At 42.5% G+C, this 15,828-nt stretch overlaps 1 protein-coding gene across 1 annotated transcript in view; it reads right to left on the bottom strand.

Annotated features, from left to right (window-relative positions):
* Positions 1-15,828, bottom strand: part of LOC106565452 (SPRY domain-containing protein 3) — a 55,518-nt gene that overhangs the window by 14,225 nt on the left and 25,465 nt on the right. The window lies entirely within an intron of this gene.

The following is a 15,828-nucleotide window of genomic DNA, read 5'->3' as shown; positions in this document are numbered from 1 at the left end:
GTTATTTTACTGCTGCTCTTGAATTTTTTTTTACTTGTATTTTTAATTTCTCTATTTTTTACTTCACACTTATTTTTCTTAAAACTGCTTGTAGGTAAGCATTTCACTGTAAGGTCTACACCGGCTGTATTCAGCGCATGTGACAAATAACATTTGATTTCATTTTATCACATAGGAATATTTCAGCAGGAGAGGTTGATGGGGCCATGGGCTCTTGAAGGCCTTTAGGGGCCAGGTCATGAGGGTGAGAGACATGAGAATCTTTTCGACTGTCTATTCAATTTAACAGTTCCGCTTGACTCCTCCTAAAGTGTTTTTTATAACCATTTATCATTGAGACAATCCAACTGGAACAGGCATAAGGCTACTAAGGCCCGCCAGGTAAAACCCTCTCAAACATAAGAAAGACTCTCTGATTGCAACCAGACTTGTGGGCCAGGAGCCCTCTGGCGTGACTTGATCAGAATCTGTAGGGCTGACAGGAACACATCAGCGTAGAAAGTAGAGTACTGTAATTGTCCAGGAAAGTGTTCGCAGGTTAAACTAATGTGACGAATGAAATGGTCGACTAGCGAACATGTGGTGGCCATAAAGAAAACAACCACTTACCAGTCCAGATGACAAAACAGAGGAGCTATGAGGTCAAAGGTGACTGAGGTACTCATCTCATTGATAGAGTACAAAACAAGCATAAACAAACGTTTATCTGAGGTCACACTGAGGTCCCGGGCATATCAACACAATTCACTAAGGTAGTCTATCTGCCTCATGACCTCATATCCTGTCATAGCTTAGTTTCCTTGTCGTTCGCTAGCTACATTCAGCATATATAACTGATAATTACTCCAATGTGACCTGAATCAGTCATGGGTAGACCCGACTCTCTAGACATGCTTTACATCTGCCAGGGAACCATGGTTCCCACCTCAAACAAATACTTCACATCAAGAGGGAGGAAAAATAACAACTTGACAAAAACAGCCGTGACATTTGTGCTTGTGAGGTGTAAAAGGATTAACGTACATGGTATGTGTGTGATTTGTGCCAGGATACACCATGTGTGACCCTTTCCCTCTGCCCTGACTAGCAAAGAGAGCAGACAAGCACTGTAAATAAAACGCAGGGAAAAAATAATTATCATTATTATTACTTTACGACAATCTGTCAACGCCACCCTTTTCTCTTTCCTCTCTGTAGAGCAATTACCGGCTTACCAGATAACTCTCTTTCGGCCTTTCACTTTTCTCTTCCTATTCCTCCCACTTTCACCTTGACCTCCTGAACTTTGAATAAAAAAGAAAAATACAATATTGATGGATGTGATATCTTATATTTTTTTTAATTTTTCCATCTATCATGCCTGCGTCTTTGAAGACCAAATAGGGCTCCTAGGTGCAGTCTAATGACACCTTCCTGATGCTGAGTAATAGAGTGTGTGTGGTCACTGATTTACCGTAGCTTGCCCTCCCTGTGGCAGTCAGCAGGATCCGGTGGGTGTGATGACATATCCCTAAATCTCTCTCTCTCTGATCCTCATGATGGGTGTGTGTGTGTGTGTGTGTGTGTGTGTGTGTGTGTGTGTGTGTGTGTGTGTGTGTGTGTGTGTGTGTGTGTGTAAAGGGATGTCGGTAAGGCAAGGCAAGGTAAAGGGCTTCTTTTTTGGGCCAGCTCGCTGCCCCAGCAACAGGTGCAGGGAGAAGGCCGTTTACTTATCTATCTGTGTCATTTTGTCTGCAGTGGCAGGGCTGACCTTGGTGAACTTTAATCATGACTCACTGCAAATAGCTTATCTAACATTTTGGTGTCATTTCAATAGTTATTCCAATGCACATTTAAACTGAACCAACCACACATGTATAAAAATAAGAATAAAGCAATATGAACCTGATATGGGTGCGGGCACAGCTTTTAGATTACATTTTTTGATGGAAAACAACATTCCTGTTTAAACAATGACATAGATTAGAGCAGTTTACAATCCTTTAGATCCTCCTGAGGCCATAGGCATCATGACAGGTAGAAGCATCTCTAGCATTAGAGAATGACCAAGAAATGCTGCAAGTTTACCCATGGCTCTGCAGAGTGGAATCAGATTTTTCTTGTCCTCCATACTATCTCTCTCTCTCTCTCTCTCTTTCCCCGAGTGTAGGTACATGTCGTGCTGGTAACACCTGCACTGTCCAGGTTTCTAAGGAGTTCCCATAAATATGTCTCTTAGCACGTCAGCTTGACTGATCACTCCAGTCCGTAGTGAACACCCAGTCATTACCAGAGCAAATAAGCTCATCCTGAGGGTAGGTGTGGGGTTGGAGGCACTGAAGAGATAGAGATGGCAGGCAGGACTCGACATTAACGCATGTCCGCTTGCCCGGGGCAAATAAAGAAAATTGTCGGACAAGCAGATTATAGATTTAAGTTGTCCGAATGGACAATCACACAATCAAACAATTCGGCTCAGAATCTGATCAGAAATTGATCAGTTTCCTCTGGATGCGATGTGTTACACACTGTCTTCACAATATCTGCAGAGAGCATCGGAGTATAATTATTGTAGGCCTGCATTGACAGGCACAAACGGTCTTTCAATCATGCAGTTGCGAAATGCGTTTTTTTTAGATCAACGCGAGCCTAGCTGCATGTGCACATTTCTGGATATTAATGTCTAATTATGGAGTTATTTGCCCAGTTAAAGCCAGTGTGAGTGGGCAGTTGTCAGAGGAGAGAGAGAGAGAGACATTGCGCAGCAGGTAAAATAATGATACAGCCTACAACAGACTAACTAGATTGCCAATCCAAAACATAGTGTAGTTTGCCAGGTTATCTCGCTAGTTAACTGTTTACCTATTAGCATGTATTAATGTATTGTCATGTACGATGTTCTAAAATAACTTTCCACCGGCACTCATGTATAACCGCAAATAGCCGACACTCAGTTAATAAGGGTGCGCAGTTGATGAAACCAATGCTACATACTCCGTTTGTAAAACCGTATCTCAACCACTCAAAATTGGGTGTTGAGAAATAATTCTAAAACAGTTGGAAAGCTGGGATTCTCCTCTATTCAATACTAATTGTTTTACATTTTAGTAATTTAGCAGAGTGACTTACAGGAGCAATTAGGGTTAAGTGCCTTGCTCAAGGGCACAGATTTGTCACATAGTTGTCTTGGGGATTCGAACCAGCGACCTTTCAGTTACTGGCCCAACACCCTGAACCGCTAGGTTACCTGCCGTGAAGTGGTTCCTTGAATCATACACCACAATTTACAGTCACCTTTTTGGCCCTTGGTGTTACACACCTTTTTTTTAATCGGACAAGTACAAAATCGGTCCTACTTGTCCAAAGGACAAGTAGCTAAAAAAGTTAATGTCAAGCCACCATCTAGCCTACCTTTGCAGGCTGCCACAGCAGCAATGTTATGTGGGAGACGGTTTCATCATCTGAGCAAAACATAACCATGCAGCCCTGTGTCGACACCTTCATTCCTCGGGTAAGTCAACACCTCTTAATACAATAATTGTTTTAAAACGCTCTAGGCAGGTTTTAGCCTTAACCCCAGTACTTTGCTACGCTGGAGCCAACACGTACACACATATGCAATACACATTACACATAGGCTTGATGCAGAATAGGCAGCCATCCAGCCAAAGACCCACAGTCACACAGGTAAGCACTGCAAACATTCTATGGCTAGAATATTTTCAGAAAAATCTAATCATGGTCTCCACTATATTTCACGAGGTGTGAGATCCTGCTTTAAGATCAGATGACAGGATCCATTTTTAGAGTGATTCCACACCAGGATAGCCTTAAATATGTCCAAGATGGCATAGCAGTCAGACGTCCTTTGTCCTCGTCTTGTCGTGTCCCGTGTATATATATATTTACTTATTTTCTTTGCATATCTTTTTATTTTTATTTTTCTAAAAACTAAATTTCAAAACACTCTCCTACAACCCGCCTCTCCAATTAAAAAAAATAAAAAGTATTATTCACCTCAAATCTGAAATCCACAACAGAAGCTAGCCAGAAGCTAGCCAGTAGCTAGCCAGAAGCTAGCGTTAGTATTCAGCTAACCACGGTTGGCGGTCATCAGCTATCCCTTAGCTCGAATAGCTATCGCCAGTTTTGTACAATGCGACTCAGACTAGAGCATACCGAACCTATTTTTCTCTCCATATCCCCGGATTTCTATCGCAAGCTCTGGACATTTACACCTGGATCTTGCAGCTGGCTAGCTGCTATCCGAGTGACTATTGGCTAACGTCGGTAGTAGTTATACAGCTTGGCCCCTCCGTCGCGACGTAACCTGAACGCCCATCTGCGGCCCGCTAATCGTTAGCTGTCTTATCTGCTGCTATCTGAATAGGTCTATCGGACAATTTTCTTGGGCCACTATAACTATTTTGCCAACTGGATTGGTCCCCTCTACCACACGGAACCCCACTAATCTACAGACAGAAACGCACAAGGTGGCTAGAACAGACCGCCCTCCATCTACTGCCGGCTAGCTGTCTGAATCTCTCTGGACCCTTATGATCACTCGGCTAAGCATTCCTCTCCTTAATGTCAATATGCCTTGTCCATTACTGTTCTGGTTAGTGTTTATTGGTTTATTTCACTGTAGAGCCTCTAGCCCTGCTCATTATACCGTATCCAACCATTCAGTTCCACCACCCACACATGCTATGACATCACCTGGTTTCAATTATGTTTCTAGAGACAATATCTCTCTCATCATCACTCAATGCCTAGGTTTACCTCCACTGTATTCACATCCTACCATACCTTTGTCTGTACATTATACCTTGAAACTATTTTATCACCCCAGAAACCTCCTCCTTTTACTCTCTATTCTGGACGTCATAGACGACCAATTCTCATAGCTTTTAGCCGTACCCTTATCCTACTCCTCCTCTGTTCCTCTGGTGATGTAGAGGTGAATCCAGGCCCTGCAGTGCCTAGCTCCACTCCAATTCCCCAGGCGCTCTCTTTTGATGACTTCTGTAACCGTAATAGCCTTGGTTTCATGCATGTTAACATTAGCAGCCTCCTCCCTAAATTAGTTTTATTCACTGCTTTAGCACACTCTGCCAACACGGATGTCCTAGCCGTGTCTGAATCCTGGCTTAGGAAGACCACCAAAAACTCTGAAATCTTCAACCCTAACTACAACATTTTCAGACAAGATAGAACGGTCAGAGGGGGCGGTGTTGCAATCTACTGCAGAGATAGCCTGCAGAGTTCTGTCCTACTTTCCAGGTCTGTACCCAAACAATTTGAACTTCTACTTTTAAAAATCCACCTCTCTAAAAACAAGTCTCTCACCGTTGCCGCCTGCTATAGACCACCCTCTGCCCCCAGCTGTGCTCTGGACACCATATGTGAACTGATTGCCCCCCATCTATCTTCAGAGCTCGTGCTGCTAGGTGACCTAAACTGGGACAAGCTTAACACCCCAGCCATCCTACAATCTAAGCTTGATGCCCTCAATCTCACACAAATTATCAATGAACCTACCAGGTACCACCCCAAAGCCGTAAACACGGGCACCCTCATAGATATCATCCTAACCAACTTGCCCTCTAAATACACCTCTGCTGTTTTTAACCAAGATCTCAGCGATCACTGCCTCATTGCCTGCATCCGTAATGGGTCAGCGGTCAAACGACCTCCACTCATCACTGTCAAACGCTCCCTGAAACACTTCAGCGAGCAAGCCTTTCTAATCGACCTGGCCCGGGTATCCTGGAAGGATACTGACCTCATCCCGTCAGTAGAGGATACCTGGTTATTTTTTTTAAATGCCTTCCTCACCATCTTAAATAAGCATGCCCCATTCAAGAAATTTAGAACCAGGAACAGATATAGCCCTTGGTTCTCTCCAGACCTGACTGCCCTTAACCAACACAAAAACATCCGTGGCGTTCTGCATTAGCATCAAACAGCCCCCGTGATATGTAACTTTTCAGGGAAGTTAGAAACCAATATACACAGGCAGTTAGAAAAGCCAAGGCTAGCTTTTTCAAACAGAAATTTGCTTCCTGCAACACAAACTCAAAAAGGTTCTGGGACACTGTAAAGTCCATGGAGAATAAGAACACCTCCTCCCAGCTGCCCACTGCACTGAGGATAGGAAACTCTGTCACCACCGATAAATCCACTATAATTGAGAATTTCAATAAGCATTTTTCTACGGCTGGCCATGCTTTCCACCTGGCTACCCCTACCGCAGTCAATAGCACTGCACCCCCCACAGCTACTCGCCCAAGCCTTCCCCATTTCTCCTTCTTCCTTCTCCCAAATCCAGTCAGCTGATGTTCTGAAAGAGCTGCAAAATATGGACCCCTACAAATCAGCCGGGCTAGACAATCTGGACCCTTTCTTTCTAAAATTATCTGCCGAAATTGTTGCAACCCCTATTACTAGCCTGTTCAACCTCTCTTTCGTGTCGTCTGAGATTCCCAAAGATTGGAAAGCAGCTGCGGTCATCCCCCTCTCTTGACCCAAACTCTTGACCCAAACTGCTACAGACCTATATCTATCCTACCCTGCCTTTCTAAGGTCTTCGAAAGCCAAGTCAACAAACAGATTACCGACCATTTCGAATCCCACCGCACCTTCTCTGCTATGCAATCTGGTTTCAGAGCTGGTCATGGGTGCACCTCAGCCACGCTCAAGGTCCTAAACGATATCGTAACCGCCATCGACAAGAAACAATACTGTGCTGCCGTATTCATTGACCTGGCCAAGGCTTTCGACTCTGTCAATCACCACATCCTCATCGGCAGACTCAATAGCCTTGGTTTCTCAAATTATTGCCTCGCCTGGTTCACCAACTACTTCTCTGATAGAGTTCAATGTGTCAAATTGGATGGCCTGTTGTCCGGGCCTCTGGCAGTCTCTATGGGGGTGCCACAGGGTTCAATTCTTGGACCAACTCTTTTCTCTGTATACATCAATGATGTCGCTCTTGCTGCTGGTGAGTCTCTGATCCACCTCTACGCAGACGACACCATTCTGTATACTTCTGGCCCTTCTATGGACACTGTGTTAACAACCCTCCAGACGAGCTTCAATGCCATACAACGCTCCTTCCGTGGCCTCCAACTGCTCTTAAATACAAGTAAAACTAACTGCATGCAACCGATCGCTGCCTGCACCTGCCCGCCCATCCAGCATCACTACTCTGGACGGTTCTGACTTAGAATATGTGGACAACTACAAATACCTAGGTGTCTGGTTAGACTGTAAACTCTCCTTCCAAACATCTCCAATCCAAAGTTAAATCTAGAATTGGCTTCCTATTTCGCAACAAAGCATCCTTCACTCATGCTGCCAAACATACCCTCGTAAAACTGACCATCCTACCGATCCTCGACTTCGGCGATGTCATTTACAAAATAGCCTCCAATACCCTACTCAATAAACTGGATGCAGTCTATCACAGTGCCATCCGTTTTGTCACCAAAGCCCCATATACTACCCACCACTGCGACCTGTACGCTCTTGTTGGCTGGCCCTCGCTTCATACTCATCGCCAAACCCACTGGCTCCAGGTCATCTACAAGACCCTGCTAGGTAAAGTCCCCCCTTATCTCAGCTCACTGGTCACCATAGCAGCACCCACCTGTAGCACCCGCTCCAGCAGGTATATCTCTCTGGTCACCCCCAAAGCCAATTCCTCCTTTGGCCGTCTCTCCTTCCAGTTCTCTGCTGCCAATGACTGGAACAAACTACAAAAATCTCTGAAACTGGAAACACTTATCTCCCTCACTAGCTTTAAGCACCAGCTATCAGAGCAGCTCACAGATCACTGCACCTGTACATAGGCCATCTATAATTTAGCCCAAACAACTACCTCTTCCCCTACTGTATTTATTTATTTATATATTTTGCTCCTTTGCACCCCATTATTTCTATTTCTACTTTGCACTTTCTTCCACTACAAATCTACCATTCGAAATGATTGACATCCTTAATAATAAAGATTAGCAAAAATGACTGTATAAAATAAATAAATCCAAATAGTGAGTTATTAGGGACGTAACGATCCAAATGCGCTTGAGATATAAGTGCATCGGACCACAGGACTGGAACCAAATGTAGAATGCATCGTTTAGGAAATTGATTCAAACGTTATGAATCGCTGATTAAATGTTTTGTTGTTGCTCAAATTACTTTCTTTCTACATTCCGAAAATACCTCTCATATTTTGAGACAACTCACCTTCAGTGTCAAACTAAGCATGTAATTGTGTTGACAGTCATTGATCTAATTTTGCATGCCGAACAGTGGTGTGTATTTATGGATGCCAAGGGAAGCCAGCCCCCCCCCCCCCCCCCCCCCCCCCCTTAAATACATACAAATAAAACAACACATAAAATGATGTATCTTTCGTCTCTCTGTATCATAATTATCCTTCAATTCGCAAGTGGCTGAATGTATCTCACCGGAGAAAGCATCCGAGTGAGCGCAACAACACCCCCCGTCTCAGTATGTGTAGCCCATGTATCTGATGCTGTCTGGACAAAAAGAGTATGACATTGTTGCCACCCGAAGCATTTAATTCAATAGCCAAAAAGTCTGGCCAAAAATAGTTTTGTTGTTGCTCAAATTTCGTTCTACCTTACAAAAATACCTCATATTTGGTGACAACTACGTCCTCTCCTTCAACGTCGAACTAAGCATGTAATTGTGTTGACAGTCATTGATCTAATGTTGCATGCCGAACAGTGCCGTGTATTTATGAATGCCAAGGGAAGCCAGGCTTCCCCAAAAATATTGTTGCCGCCCGAAAACGTTGAATTCGCAAGTGTTATGATGATGATTTGCAAATGAGCAAGCAAGCTAGCTACTTGAGCTATTAAAGTACGCAACAGCTGACAGCCTCCTGGAAGTTTTGTTTACAAACGATTACAAGCATTCCCATAACATGATGCAGCCTCCACTATGCTTGAAAATATGGAGCATGGTACTGAGTAATGTTATGGGTATGCCTTCCCTGTGGCTCAGTTGGTAGAGCATGGTGTTTGCAACGCCAGCATGGTGTGTGCAACGCCAGGGTTGTGGGTTTGATTCCCATGGGAGGCCAGTATAACATTTTTAAAAAATGCATGAAATGCATTCACTACTGTAAGTCGCTCTGGATAAGAGCGTCTGCTAAATGACTAAAATGTAAATGTAAAAAAAATGTGCCATAACATAACACTTTGTATTCAGGACAAAAAATGTACTGACTCCTTCTTTATTTTTACCCATCTACCAATAGGTGAAAACCTCCCTGGTCTTTGTGGTTGAATCTGTGTTTTAAATGTATTGCTCGACTAAAGGACATTACAGATAATTGTATATGTTGGGTACAGAGATGAGGTAGTCATTCAAATATCATGTTAAACACTATTATTGCAAACAGAGTCCATGCAACGTATTATGTGACTCGTTAAGCACATTTTTACTCCTGAACTGATTTAGGCTTGCCATAAGAATCGGGTTGAATACTTATTGACTCAAGACATTTCAACTTGTAATTTGTCATTCATTTGTAAAAAGAAAAAAATAAACGGTGACATTATGGGGTATTGTGTGTAGGCCAGTGACCAAAAAAATCTCAATTTAATGCATTTTAAATTCAGGCTATAACACAACTAAACGTGGAAAAAGTCAAGGGGTGTGAATACTTTCTGAAGGCACTGTAATTGCTCAGTATTTGTATTATTTATTTTTACAGTATTTTTTGCTCATCTTTTTTTTGCTCATAATTTGGGACCTGACTGTACGTAACATTACCAGAGTGGGTTCTCTGACTATTTTGAAGTTACAGTGCCGTCCAAATATATTGGCACATTTGTGCTTTTCTTAAATAATTCCCTACTTATTTTAAAATAAGTTGAAACAATAAAATAATAATTGGTCACCACACCTTGTTATTGGATTTTCAACATTGCAAAACCAATTAAATTTGTGTAAACTTAAGCTGCTGGACTGTTCTGGAGTGGCCAGCCAATTGTGCAGATCTGAATCACATCCAAAACCAATGGCGGGAGCTGAAAACAGCAGTTGGTGGAGGGCACCTCTCAAACATTGAAGGATTAGAGCAGTTTGCTGCTGGAAAGTGGGCCAAACTTCCAGTAGAAAGGTGCAGTGAGCTCATTGATGGCTACAATAAGCATTTATTGGCAGTTATCTTGGCCAAAGGCTGTGCAACAAAGTATTAGCTCCGGGTGCCAATCATTTTGTCCATGCCATGTCTTTATTTTCTAAATTAAAATTATTAACTTAAGTTTACAAAAATACAATTGATTATGCAATGTTGAAAATCCAATGACATGGTGTGGTGACCCAACATTTAAACATTTTTTACATATCAACTTATTTGAGAAAAGTGAAAGTGTGCCAATATATTTGACCGACACTTTATGATCAATTTTATGAGCACCACCAACACAGAGAATGGGAAAATGGATTCAAAGGGAACTCCCTCTTCTGGGGCCTCATTTATCAATTGTGTGTACATTTCTCACAATATTCTGACGTAAATGGTGATTCAAGGATTTATAAATGATTGGGATTTATAAAACTGTCGCACGCAACAGATACACATGTTTTCATTGATAAATTAGAGCCATACTATATAGAGGTAATTGCCAAAAATAATGGAAACACTTGAGTAAACGAGGGATACAAAGTATATTGAAAGCAGGTGTTTCCACACAGGGTGTGGTTCCTGAGTTAATTAAGCGATTAACATCCCATCATGTTTAGGGTCATGTATAAACATTTTGTCTACCATGGCTGTGCCCTTCATAGGATGACAATATCCCCATCAACAGGGCAGGAATTGTCAATGAATGGTTTGATGAGCATGAAAAAGATGTAAACCATATGCCATGGCCGTCTCAATCCCCAGATCTCAACCCAATTGAACACTTATGAGAGATTCTGGAGCAGCGCCTGAGACAGAATTTTCCACCACTACCAACAAAACACCAAATGATGAAATGTCTCATTGAAGAATGGTGTCGCAATCCCTACAAAAGAGTTCCAGACACTTGTAGAATATATGCCAAGGTGCATTGAAGCTGTTCTGGCTCAACACCCTATTAAGACACTTTATGTTGGTGGTTCCTTTATAATGGCAGTTACTTGTGTGTGTGCTAGTGAATGAGTGTTACAACCCTGCCTGAAAACGGCCTCCATTCACCTTTTATGGTGACAAAAACAGCATCATTTGTTGTATGATTTGGAAATATTGGAACTGGGCCTTTACCATTTCTATAAGGAAAAAGCAATGGCAAATATTATTACATTTCTATAGAGGTATGGGCAGAATGTTTTAATCTTTTGTAGTGAACATGCATGCAGGAACCTATATGTGTCAAACACTGGCCGCTCAATATTACATTTATCGATAGATTGTGTTTATATCCTTCCTTGTTATAGGCTCTGGGATTGTAGACTATGATAGGCTACCAGTCTATTATTTTCAAGCATGATTTTTTTTAACCCTTATTTTACCAGGTAAGTTAACTGAGAACACATTGTCATTTACTGCAACGACCTGGGGAATAGTTACAGGGGAGAGGAGGAATGAGCCAATTGTAAGCTGGGGATGATTAGATGACAATATGAGGGCCAGATTGGAAATTTAGCCAGGAGCTACTCTTACAATAAGTGTCATGGGATCTTTAGTGACCACAGCAAGTCAGGACACCAGTTTAACATCCCAGCTGAAAGACACCACCCTACAAAGGGCAATGTCCCCAATCACTGTTCTGGGGGATTGGGCTATTTTTATTTTTTTTTACACCAGAAGAAAAGGTGCCTTCTACTGGCCCTTTAACATCACTTCCAGCAGAATTTTGTCTCCCATCCAGGGACTGACTAGGACCAAACCTACTTAGCTTCAGAAGCATGCCAGCAGTGGGATGCAGGGTGGTATGCTGCTGGCTAAATGAGGGATGGTTGAATGGAGAGACATCTTGCAATATGACGCTTTATATTATAGGCTAATGAAAAACATATTAGGCCTGCATGCCCAGTTATGCGATCTCCTCAACAACTGCAAACGCATATTTTTCATTACCATTGTTATGAATCAATCCCGTCAACAAACACCTCCATTTCCACAAAATAACAATATTTGCTTGCAATACCATTCTTCAACCACTACAAGGTGTGCGTACGCATGGTCTGAGAGCCGTGCGTGGAGATACTCACACTTTCCCGTCAAGTTCAAATTTGTTAAATACCAACCGTTGTGGGAAATCTGGCACACGCAAGGTTTAGAGGCTTTTACATTTAAAAAAAAAAATAGTATATTGTTCCAAAATATGTCTGAAAACAGGCCAAATCAAAAAGGGTACTTTTGAGATATTCATATTTTTTATGTATGTGACAAATTGTCTAGATTCTGAAATACATACTTCATATGTTTGAGGACACAATAAGGAGTATAATGATATAATATGTTGTCTGTATCATGTACTGTTCACGGATCATAGGGTCTGTAATAAAAAATGGCCTAAAATGGCCACTTTCATTATTATTATGATTATCTCACAAACTGTTTGTGATCCAAATGTAAAAAGTATGTAAAACATCCTTTCTCCCAATGAATTTTCTATGTGAGAATTGCCAGAACAATCTGAGTTACCCAAAATGTTTTTGGGCTATACTGGCATGGAATCGCCCTTTTCCTGTCCTGGCTTTGGATTTAGCCTGCCAAAAAAGGTCTTGGCTGCTGTCTCCACATTTTGGAAGTGTGTGAGTGGTGTGGCTGGGATTGCCCCTTGACAGGGTCAATGTCGAGTGGATAAGGGGTTTGGGACAGCGACTGGATGCACGGACGGTTTTTGGTGGTGTTGCTGTGACACGTAGTGCTGGGTCAATACCATTATTGCGATACGTGCTAGTATTGTGGCAAGGAAACAAAACACAAAGCGGATTTGACTTCTTTAGGAAAACAGCCCTAATGTTGGAAACAAACATCATTTTCTTGTCATGTCATCCAGAGTCACATGTATTTACTTTCCAAGCTATAGCACACAATATTTTACATACAGCAGGATTTTAAAAGACCAAAGAGTTTTATCTGCTTCGTGTTTTCATTTTTGCCGTGGAAAATAATATTGCAATACTGGTATTGTCACAGCCCTAGTGACGCCGTATTGGGGCGTATTTGGGGAAGTGGGTTATAATTAAAAGTGAAAGAGGTATGCAGGTTTGCCTTGCCTGTCCCAGGGCCATTCAGCTGCATGCCCTAACCCTGCACAACCACCCCTACCCATGTTAAAGCAGGTATGGTGTGTCTCCCTACTGAGTCAGACACCAACCCTATAGCCTGCCTCACGACGGATACTGCCAGACAGACAACCCCCATCATAAATCTCCATCAGAACGAAAGACAAAGAGACCTAAAGAGGGTGAGAGACCAAGACAGGAAAGGGAGAGCGGGAGAGAGACAGACAGAAAGACAGACAGACAGACAGACAGACAGACAGACAGACAGACAGACAGACAGACAGACAGACAGACAGACAGACAGACAGACAGACAGACAGACAGACAGACAGACAGACAGACAGACAGACAGACAGACAGACAGACAGACAGACAGACAGACAGACCGACAGACAGATAGACAAACAGACAGAAAGAAAAATGGGAGAAACAGGGCTGCCGAGAGAAGTAGCCTGTTGAGTGTGTATGAGACATGAAAAATTACCACCGAAGCCAAAATCACACCCCCATGCCACCCCTTCTTTCTTATACCAACAGCATCCAAAAACAACAGAAATTCACGCCATTAAACATTAGCGGTTTTACAGTATTTCTGACACAGTCTTACTCACTCAAGTACTGTACAGTTAATATACAGTAGGCTGGCTACATGCTCCAACTTATACAGGTGTCTGTCCCTACTACGTGACTCCTGCCATGTCTGTCTCTTAGCTAGGTCTGGCACAATTACCGTATTACCATGTAACCTAAGGTTATGGATGAAGCCAGCCATGAACATAAAATAACCATCATAACCATTAAAAATGTTAAATAACCATATATACAGTGCATTCGGAAAGTATTCAGACCTCTTGACTTTTTGTTACGTTACAGCCTTATTCTAAAATGGATTAAATTAAATAAAACATCCTCATCAATCTACACACAATACCCCATAATGACAAAGTGAAAACAGGTTTTTAGAAATGTTTACAAAAGTATTCAGACCCTTTGCTATGAGACTCGAAATTGAGCTCAGATGCATCCTGTTTCCATTGATCATCCTTGAGATGTTTCTACAACTTTATTGGAGTCCACCTGTGGTAAATTCAATTGATTGGACATGATTTGTAAAGGCACACACCTGTCTATATAAGGTCCCATAATTGACAGTGCATGTCAGAGCAAAAACCAAGCAATGGGTTGTCGAAGGAATTGTCCATAGAGCTCTGAGACAGGATTGTGTCGAGCCACAGATATGGGGAAGGGTAACCAAAACATTACTACAGCATTACAGTGGCCTCCATCACTCTTAAATGGAAGAAGTTTGGAACCACCAAGATTCTTCCTAGAGCTGGCCGCCCGGTCAAACTGAGGAATCGGAGAAGGGCCTTGGTCAGGGAGGTGACCAAGAACCCGAAGGTCACTCTGACAGAGCTCCAGAGATCCTCTGTGGAGATGGGAGAATCTTCTAGAAGGACAATCATCTCTGCAGCACTCCACCAATCAGGCCTTTATGGTAGAGTAGACAGACGGAAGCCACTCCTAAGTAAAAAGTTCATGACAGCCCACTTGGAGTTTGTCAAAAGGTACCTAAAGGACTCAGACCACGATGAAACCAAGATTGAGCATTTTAGCCTGAATGCCAAGCTTCACGTATAGAGGAACTACCATCCCTATGGTGAAGCCTGGTCGTGGTATCATCATGCTGTGGGGGTATTTTTTAGCAGCGGGGACTGGGAGACTAGTCAGGATTGAGGCAAAGTTGAATGGAGCAAAGTACTGAGCGATCCTTGATGAAAACCTACTCCAGAGCGCTCAGGACGTCAGACTTGGGCGAAGGTTCACCTTCCAACAGGACAATGACCCTAAGCACACAGCCAAGACAACGCAGGAGTGGCTTCGTGACAAGTCTCGGAATGTCCTTGAGTGGCTCAGACAGAGCCCGGACTTGAACCTGATCGAACATCTCTGGAGAGACCTGAAAATAGCTGGGCAGCGACGCTCCCCATCCAACCTGACAGAGCTTGAGAGGATCAAATCAAATTGTATTTGTCACATGCGCCGAATACAACAGGAATACCATCTTACCATGAAATAATTACTTACAAGCCCTTAACCAACAATGCAGTTTTAAGAAAATAGAGTTAAGAAAATATTTACCCAATAAACTAAAGTAAAAAATGACAGTTTTTTTGCAACACAATAAAATAACAATAATGAGGCTATATACAGGGGGTACCGGTACCAAGTTAATGTGCGGGGTTACAGGTTAGCCGAGGTAGAGATGAAGGGGAGAAACTCCCAAAATACAGGTGTGCCAAGCTTGTAGCGTCATACCCAAGAAGAATCGAGGCTGTAATCGCTGCCAAAGGTGCTTCAACAAAGTACTGAGTAAATAGTCAGAATTTCACAAATCAATTCAAACCTGTTTTTGCTTTGTCATTATGGGGTATTGTGTGTAGATTGCTGAGAAAAAAAACTATTTAAGCAATTTTAGAATAAGGCTGTGGCGTAACAAAAATGTGGAAAATGTCAAGGGGTCTGAATACTTTCCGAATGCACTGTATATATACAGTACCAGTCAAAAGTTTGGACACACCTACT

This window comes from Salmo salar, chromosome 12 (assembly GCF_965601325.2).
Source record: "Salmo salar chromosome 12, fSalSal1, whole genome shotgun sequence".
In the NCBI taxonomy this organism is placed as follows: Eukaryota; Metazoa; Chordata; class Actinopteri; order Salmoniformes; family Salmonidae; genus Salmo; species Salmo salar.
This window is presented reverse-complemented; position numbering and strand designations above follow the sequence as displayed.